General features: G+C 41.6%; 1 long non-coding RNA gene across 1 annotated transcript; it reads left to right on the top strand.

The window, feature by feature from the left end:
• The first annotated feature begins 4,997 nt into the window (after positions 1-4,997).
• LOC308408958 lies at positions 4,998-5,980 on the top strand. Its single transcript, XR_013973882.1, has 3 exons — positions 4,998-5,164; positions 5,329-5,506; positions 5,879-5,980. It is a non-coding gene; the product is annotated as an uncharacterized lncRNA (long non-coding RNA).
• The last annotated feature ends 2,962 nt before the right edge of the window (positions 5,981-8,942 follow it).

The following is an 8,942-nucleotide window of genomic DNA, read 5'->3' as shown; positions in this document are numbered from 1 at the left end:
AAATGTTTCAGAAAAAACTAAAATGTCATCAAGATACACAAGTAGCATCTGGAAAATGAGGTCACTCATTGTTGCCTGCATGAGTCGCTGAAATGTTGCGGGCCCGTTACACACACCGAAGGGCATCCTTACGTACTCATAAAGGCCAAAAGGGGTTGTGAATGCTGTCTTGGGCCTATCACGTTCGTGCATGGCTACCTGGTGATACCCACTTGCTAAATCTATTGTGGAGAAGAACTTAGCACCCCTCAGCGCATCAAAGCTTTCATCGATTCTTGGGAGGGGAAAAGCATCCCGCCTGGTTTTTGAGTTGAGCTTCCTGTAGTCGACACACAGCCTCAGACTACCATCAACCTTTCTGACTAGCACTATTGGGGAAGCATATGGGCTAGAACTCGCTTTGATTACTCCCTTCCGTAACAACTTGCCAATGTGTTCTCTCACTTCATTGTATTGTGTGGGGGGAATCCGTCTGTAGGGCTGTGTCACAGGTATGTCATCTGTGAGGTGTATTTCATGTTGCACTTTGTCTGTGTACCCTAGGTCTTCATCTTCTGTTGCAAATACAAATGAATATTTTCCTAACAGCAAAGCTAGTTGTGCCTGCTCGTCTGTAGTACCACCAACCTTAAGTTTATGTAGAATGGATTGAACATCTGTGGGTGGTTCAGGCCGCGTGCTTACACTCACTTCATCTGTATCTGCTGAAATTCTCTGAAACTGAACTTTACACAACTGGTCATTGTCTACAGTGTCAACCTCAGTCAAAAGTCCAAGTCTAGTCCTGGGTTGCAACCAGATGTCTTCATCAGACAAGTTCATGACCTGAACAGGAAAAATATGCCTCTCTGATGTTATCAAGGTTGGCACAACTACCAAACCTCCAGGTAAAGGGGCATTGCCAGGTTCAAGAAGCATTAAAGGACCTTTTTCACTGACAGTTTTTAGCCCTTTGGCCATGATGGTAGCCGCAGATGAGGCTGGGACATGGACAGCATCTTTCCCAGCGAGCCTGGCACATGAAAGTCTGTTTGCTACACTAACCGTTTGTACTCGCTGAAAAGCCTGCCTCCAGTTACTGTCAAGGTTACCCTTCATTGTGGTTTCAAACTCTCCATGTACTAGTTCTTGGCACTTTTTAATTACATTCATTCCAAGGAGACAAGGCACAGAGCAAGACTGTGCTGAATCTCTGACTATAAGAAACCCCCTTTCTGGGATTGTCAGCCCCATCGCTTCTACTTCCAGCTCCACATAGCCTACATAAGGTATCTCCAGTCCATTAGCTGCCGTGATCTTCAGCCATTCAAAGGTAGAATGGATATTGGTGTCTTCTGCTGACCAGTGTTCGTTGAAAAACCCCTCTGAGATGGTACTCACTTGACTGCCAGTGTCGAGGAGACATGATACCTCCACTCCCTGTAGTTTGATTTCTACAGTCCTACATTCCCCAACGGCCCTCTCTAAAACTACATCTTTGTTCAGTGTTTTAGTTTGTGAGCCAGTTGCCTCCCCTCGAATTGTTTGGCTCATGACAACCGAGGGCTCCAGTTTTCCTGCCCTATTGGAGACACAGGAGCAGCATCACTAGACCCGAGTTTGATTTGTGGACATATCCTGGCAATATGCCCAACCCCTCTGCACTTAAAACAAATTGGCTGACCATCAGGTGTAAATGCAGGCTGTGGTTTAACTCTTGGCTTGGGGTCTGGGGGAGTCTGTGGGGCACGTCTACACAGTTCCGCTACAGCAGTTGATAGTGCAGTCAGTGCTTTTCCTAATTCTGCTAACTGCTCTCCCTGGTGGGCAACAGCCCGTTGCACTTCCTCTAACACTGAAGGGGGATCGTTGTTCGGAGCTGTTTTAGTTACCGAGCATTGGGCCTCTAAGGCTTCTGATTGAACCATGTGGCTTCTCAACCCTTTCGTGGAATGAGATCGGTAATCCTCCATTTCCCAAAGGAGAGCCTCATCCCTCACCTCTAGCAAACTAGAGTGTGGTTTCTCCCTGACCATTTTCCTTAGTTCACGCCTCAGAGTGGCATTCTTTAACCCTTCAATAAACTGATCCCTTAGGACAGTGTTCTCATCAGATATTGCATTTGTGGACTGTTTTACTACAGAGCTCAGTATCTGAGAAAGTGCATGGGAATAATCACGGAGATCTTCTCCATCTGCCTGCTTACGGTTGTAAAAAGACTGCAGAAGCTGTGTGACACTACGCCTCTCACCAAACGCATTTCTTAGATAGGCGAATAAATCACTTGGCCCAACTGATTGACCCCTCATACATAACCTCACTTCCTCAAGTGCTGGCCCACGCAACAATGAAAGTATAAAATCACACTGTTCCTCGGTGCTCTGTTCTCTGGACCTTGTCACTCTTTCAACCTCTTCAATAAATTCTTCAACAGACCTCCCGTCCTTTCCCAATTCCCCTGTAAAGACTTGGACCTGGCGTTCACGTGGAACACAAATGTATGAACGGTTAAGGGCACGACCAGCACTGTCCCTTTGAGCCCTTGTTTCATCAGTTAATCTGATAAGGTCATCCCTCAACCTCGTCAGCTCCTGAAGCTGGTTTTGTATCTCATCATCTGGAGCCCTACTTGGTCCTGCCGGCTCTAATGGGCCCTGACTGGATAAATCCCCACCACTGGCATTATCCCCAGCATCTGGAGCACTTGACATGGCGCTTCTAATTCAGTCCACAGTCCAAGCTTAAGTATAGATTAGCTATAATAAGGATGCTATGGGAAAAGTCCAGTTCAAGGAACAAGACTAATCTTGTTCGCTGCTATCCGATTGCCAGGTCCAGATGGGTTCTGTCCCAAGCGCCGCACCAGCAACTCTGCAGAATCACCACCTCCGCACGTCCTCCCGCAGTGATGGTTAATCCCTGTAGTCTTCACCACTGCCGTATTTTTTGTATTTTTAATAAAAAGGAAATAACATGCCACTGTGCCGCCAGTTAAAAGTTAGTGAACTAAAACTCTCCTTCTGCTGCACACCCCACTCCTGGTACCAAAATTATGTAGCCTGGGAAATGGTTAGCCACGCAGGACACAATTACTGGGGTTCTTAATGTGCAGTTTTATTGTCAATGACGACTGAATAAACTAAAAAAAATGTCCTTTGACCTTTACTTTTGTCAAACAGCGGCCATATGGACTTGTACTGAACATCTACAGCACGAGAGGTAACGTGGCAAAGTAACAGAATAACCTATTAAACAAAGATGCGCCACTACAATACAAGGAATAAAAGAAATGAAATGAAATACAAAATACAAAAATACGGCAGTGGCCTCTGTCTGTGCAGAACAAAATACAAAGAACTAAATCACACAAGGCTCCTTTAAAAAAATGTGGAAGGGTTACATACATGTTTATAAACACTTACATTCCACAGAAATCTCAGCTCACTTGCAATACTGGAGCACACAGATGATCTCGCAGCTTATCCCTTGCATGGAGAAAATGGCCGCTCCACGCTGCACATACAGGTCCTTTGCACCATACATTTAAGAAATACATCATCTTGTTAAAATACTGACGTTTTGCCACTGCACTACAATTATAACAATATGTTTCAATGAGTTATGTGCATATTTAACAATTCCTTACCAACAATTTAACTCCTTCACAACATTCCCGTTCCACATCCACAACAAAAAGAAAAGTAAACAGGAAGTCCCAAGATGCATTTCTTGTTAAGTTTTTTTTGGAAAACTGCAGTTAACCCTTAAGCACTGCCCCCCCCCCCCCCCCCCCCCCCCCCAGTGACCACAATATGCAACTACACAAACCTATAAAATTAACAGCTTCAAGTGCACACAACATGCAGATAACCAAAGAAATAGCACAAGCAATAACATTAAATTACCCAATAACATTCTTGCCTTACCATACATGGAAACAAAGAAACAACATTTTAAGACCCCTTTTTGAACCTTAAATGGATATTTGGTTAACTGAAATGGAAAATATTATTATTAATTTACCACTCGGCTACATATTTAAAAATATCTGATCCTCTCTGGTTACTCTGGTATGAATAACTCTGAATTACTTTATGGTAAATAACACACTATCTGCAAAAAACTGTGAAAGAATTCCAGATCACAAGTTTGTAGTTCAACACACAAGTGACGACCTTTGACCTTCATCAGGTTTTATTTAATTGTGTCAGAAAACTCAAACCTGCCCTTCATGCAGCTGAGTACATCAAGTGTTTAAAACGGAAGCTATGCAGGTCTGAGATCAGCAGCTCTGTGAAACACCAAACTGAGGTCCTGTTAATGCTGATATATAGTGACACAGTTACAGGGGTGATTAATCCTTTTGTTTTTTTGTCTTTAACTTTATTAATAAAACAGCTGCAGCTTTCACTATAGCACGTGTGGTACTTTAACCTTTGTATTGTTTTCATCAGTTCGTTTTGCAGTTAACATGTGAACATGTTGGATGATCTGTCTGCTGTCACTGGGTGGTGCTGAGGTCTGAATCTGAGGGCAGCTCCTGTAATCACAAAGAGAACAGAACCATCAAACTCAAATGTAAATTTTATCCCTCAAAATTGAAATAAAGCTGATTCTTCTGTCCTCACACACTCAGGATCTGAAGTTCTTCTCTTACAATTTTTTCAGTATTACAGTACACTACAGTACTTTAATCCATAGTTCCTGATTAATGAGGAGTTACTGAAGCACAAGCTTTTAAAAAAAATGTTACTGTCTTTACAGATGTGGCAAGAGACTGAAAACATGCTGTTGTTTGCACATATTTAATACTCAGCTCTGCACAGGAGCTGCAGCAGGGTGCGTCCTGTTGCTTTTACAGTATAATACTTGTAATAAAAGTACAGTAACAGTAATTAGTGACTGAGTAGTCCGGGGCGTTTCTCTTGATTTCTTTAGACAGGGTAAATTCATTCACCTGCACGGATCAGCTAAATTTAGCTTACTTAAAAAAAATTATCTTTTTCTGTCAGACCTGATGAGAGCTGTTAACGAACTCCGTGAGGAGGTCAGAGCCATCCGCAATACTGGCTGCAATGAATCGGTAGATGCTGGGGTACTGCCTCTGGATTTGCCCTTGCACAACATTGAGGAGCTAAACAATGCAGAGGCATCTCTTCAATCACAAGAGGCAAATAAGGCAATGGTAAGTATATAAAGGTTATGTACACTTTGTAACTATAAAGTATAATAGCTGTCAGATGTGATTTAAATACATAAAGACGGCCTGTTGATTAAAACACACAAGCACTTGTGTACACATTTAAGACATGAGACACGCTAATTCCATCTCTTAAAATGTGTCTATAGGTGAGACGCTTTGCCTTGATTGGAGGGACCACATTGGAGGTGCGAGTCCGCCGTGTAATGGCTTATGCCATTACAAACCAGCTGGCCTCGGTACTAAACTGGGCAGGGAAAAAAACCAAGGACCAGACAAAGCAAAAAATGGCATTTAAAGATACAGTGCTCTGCAGATGCATATTTGGTAAGCTTTACCGTTTTTTTGCTATATTACTTTGTCTTTCTCAATAACAAGACTTTCATGTCCGGTTAATCTGGAGATGGAGTCTTTGGTCTTTGGCTTGTTTAGTCCTCGGGTTGTAGTTTGTACAGCCCGAGGACCCCATGTTTATTTTGTTTTAAAGGATACACGGCACACCATGTTAAGACTTATCACTTTTTCCGCTCATAGCTCTTTGGGAATCAAATGCAGCAGTTTGTAGATTTACGCCTGGTGACTTTCATGTTTATCAGCCTAGGAGTTTACATACTTTCTCCCCGCTGAAGACAGTTAAAAAGAGCTTACTCATGTGCTCTAATTCACTTTTGTGTGTGTGTGTGTGTATTTTTGTCCTAGATGGCCTGACGCAGCAGTTAGGGGCAAACTCTATGTCCGAGTTTGTCTTTGCACAAGCAGTGCAGAAATGGCTCCGATACGCTTCAGATCGTTTGGGTGGCGCAGGACGCACATCATGCATCCCCATCCCAGAGTAAAAATTACAAACTTCTGTGAAACATATAAATGTAAATAGGAAACTGTCTTTTAATAAAGTATTCAGCAAATGAAACATGCCTATTGTCCTTTTTTTGTTTAGTTTGTTTCTCTGTTACATCACATGCAATGCTTTCTTATTTTAGGATATTAATATTGACATGATACATTGTGAGACATTTGGGGTTTTTTTTATTTATAAAGGGTTTCCAATTTGAGGAATAAGTACAATTATGTGTTTAGGTGGTTTAACTATTGATGGAAACATGCAGTAGTTTAGTATTGGTTAAAATACCTATAAAGAGAGGTAGATTTCCAGTCATGATTTAACTTTTGCTAGACGACTCAGACACACATGTTTATGGCTTCATCTTATAGAATTCAATATCCCCGTGCTGGGCAAACAGGTTTTGCAGCTGTTTGAGCTAAGATTTTCAAGTTATTCACATAATGAAAACTTATACTTTGTTTCGGGCGAGTTTCCCATTCAAATGCATGTAATCGTCAGAAACGCACTGTCTTGACGAAATAAAGCGTTTTTGTACAACTTCATATAAATAGCTGTAACTTTTGATAGAAGATTCAGATATACGTATTCATAGCGTCATCTTATAGAATTCAATATCCCCGTGCTGGGCAAACAGGTTTTGCAGCTGTTTGAGCTAAGATTTTCAAGTTATTCACATAATGAAAACCTATACTTTGTTTCGGTCGAGTTCCCCATTCAAATGCATGTAACAGTGAGAAACGCACTGTCTTGGTGAAAGAAAGTGTTTTTGTACAACTTCATATAACTTTTGATAGACGACTCAGACTCACATATTTATGGCTTTATCTTGCAGACCTCAATATCCCTGTGCTGGGCAAACAGGTTTTGCAGCTGTTTGAGCTAAGATTTTCAAGTTATTCACATAATGAAAACCTATACTTTCTGTCGGACGAGTTCCCCATTCAAATGTATGTAATAGCGAGAAACCCCCTGCTTCAGGACACCTACACCAGGAGATGCCGGACTAGAGCAGCGCAGATACTGAAGGACCCGTCCCATCCAGGCAACAAACTGTTCCAACTTCTGCAATCTGGTAGAAGGTTCCGCATCTTCCGGGCAAGGACAGAGAGACTCAAGAGGAGCTTCTATCCCCAAGCCATCCGTGCCCTAAACACACACACCCGCCCTCTCACATCATCTATAATTGACTGAGACAGGACTCTTCCAGACACTCTAAACCAAGGCACAATGTACACTTCAATTCCTTTAATTTTAAATATGTTTATATTGTCTATCCTGTAAAATAGTCAGATGTCTATTCATATTAATGTACAGAATTCACCTGCTTGCTGCTACTACTGCACATTCACCCAGTGTATATACTATATGTATATATATGTATATGTATATATATATATATATATAATGTTCTTCCTCTACAACCCCCCCCCCCCCCCCCCCCAATTTTTGCACATGTCGAGGAGCGTGTCAGGCTACATTTCACTGTGTGTTATACTTGTATAACTATGCATGTGACAAATAAAGAACCTTGAACCTTGAACCCACTGTCTTGGTGAAAGAAAGCGTTTTTGTACAACTTCATATAAATAGCTGTAACTTTTGATAGACGACTCAGACTCACATATTTATGGCTTTATCTTATAGAATTTAATATCCCCGTGTTGGAAAAACAGCTTTTGCAGCTGTTTGAGCTAAGATTTTCAAGTTATTCACATAATGAAAACCTATACTTTCTGTCGGACGAGTTCCCCATTCAAATGTATGTAATAGCGAGAAACCCACTGTCTTGGTGAAAGAAAGCGTTCTTGTACAACTTCATATAAATAGCTGTAACTTTTGATAGAAGATTCAGATATACGTATTCATGGCTTCATCTTATAGAATTCAATATACCCGTGCTGGGCAAACAGGTTGATAGGTTTGTAGCTTGAACCTATCCGCTGGAACGTTGAGGACAATATAATTACACAGCAAAGCAAGACACGAGTAGGCAAAGTTCTTCATGTTTCTCGTGCACGGGAGAGAACCGGACAAACGCCGTTCCTTCGCTTGACCCCAGTTGCTCTCGTCCGTTCTCCCGTAACACTGCTCTTTTATTGAGGTTACATGAATATGCATAGGTTCATTAACATATGACGTCTACATACACACAAAGAGTACTGTGTGTGTGTGTGTGTGTGTGTGTGTGTGTGTGTGTGTGTGTGTGTGTGTGGTCAAGATGTGACCCTGTGAAGACTCCCCAAAGCTGGTGCCAGGAGTCTAGGGCTCCATCTGAACAAAAGGCTCTTATACTTAAAGAAATACACGTGTGTTTGCTAAACCATATATCAGCAAGAGAAGATACGACCTCTCCTAGGAGGTGTGTGATCTATGCCAGAACACTCTGTAGAGGAGTGAACGCACTCCCCTCTTCATGCTACACAGAGTTGTTACAGACCTCCTAGGATGAGACATTCTTTCAATCTACAAATGATTATACACCTCTAAGCATATATGGTTAAATATTTCTAAGTATAAATGACAATCAACAATACAAAACCTAACATTCCCCCCTTTATTGACCTTTATGCTAGAAAAGTTCCCAGGTATGAATACCTCATGTCTGATAGTTTCAATGCAAACATTTTTATACTCAGCATATGTCAAATCACCCTAAATTACTGAAAAAGTACACAGTTTAACAAATGTATTAGCAGTTATCCCATTCCTCATTGATCTCATCCAATGGCAAACTGCATCCTACAAGCAAACAAAGAAATTGTTAATTTAACAGTTAAAATAAGAAAGTAACATTTTCAAAAACATCTCAGCTTGGTGGTGCTTCCTCCGGGTGTGCAAATCACATGTCTCTCTGCAGAGTGGTTTGAGTTCTGCAGGGCATCATGAATGTCTCTTCCAGTTGTTTCCATCACTGTCCAT

Source organism: Rhamphochromis sp. 'chilingali' (genome assembly GCF_963969265.1).
Source record: "Rhamphochromis sp. 'chilingali' genome assembly, chromosome: 13".
Lineage (NCBI taxonomy): Eukaryota > Metazoa > Chordata > Actinopteri > Cichliformes > Cichlidae > Rhamphochromis > Rhamphochromis sp. 'chilingali'.
The sequence above is the reverse complement of the archived record's forward strand: the minus strand, read 5'-3'. Positions and strand labels throughout refer to the sequence as shown.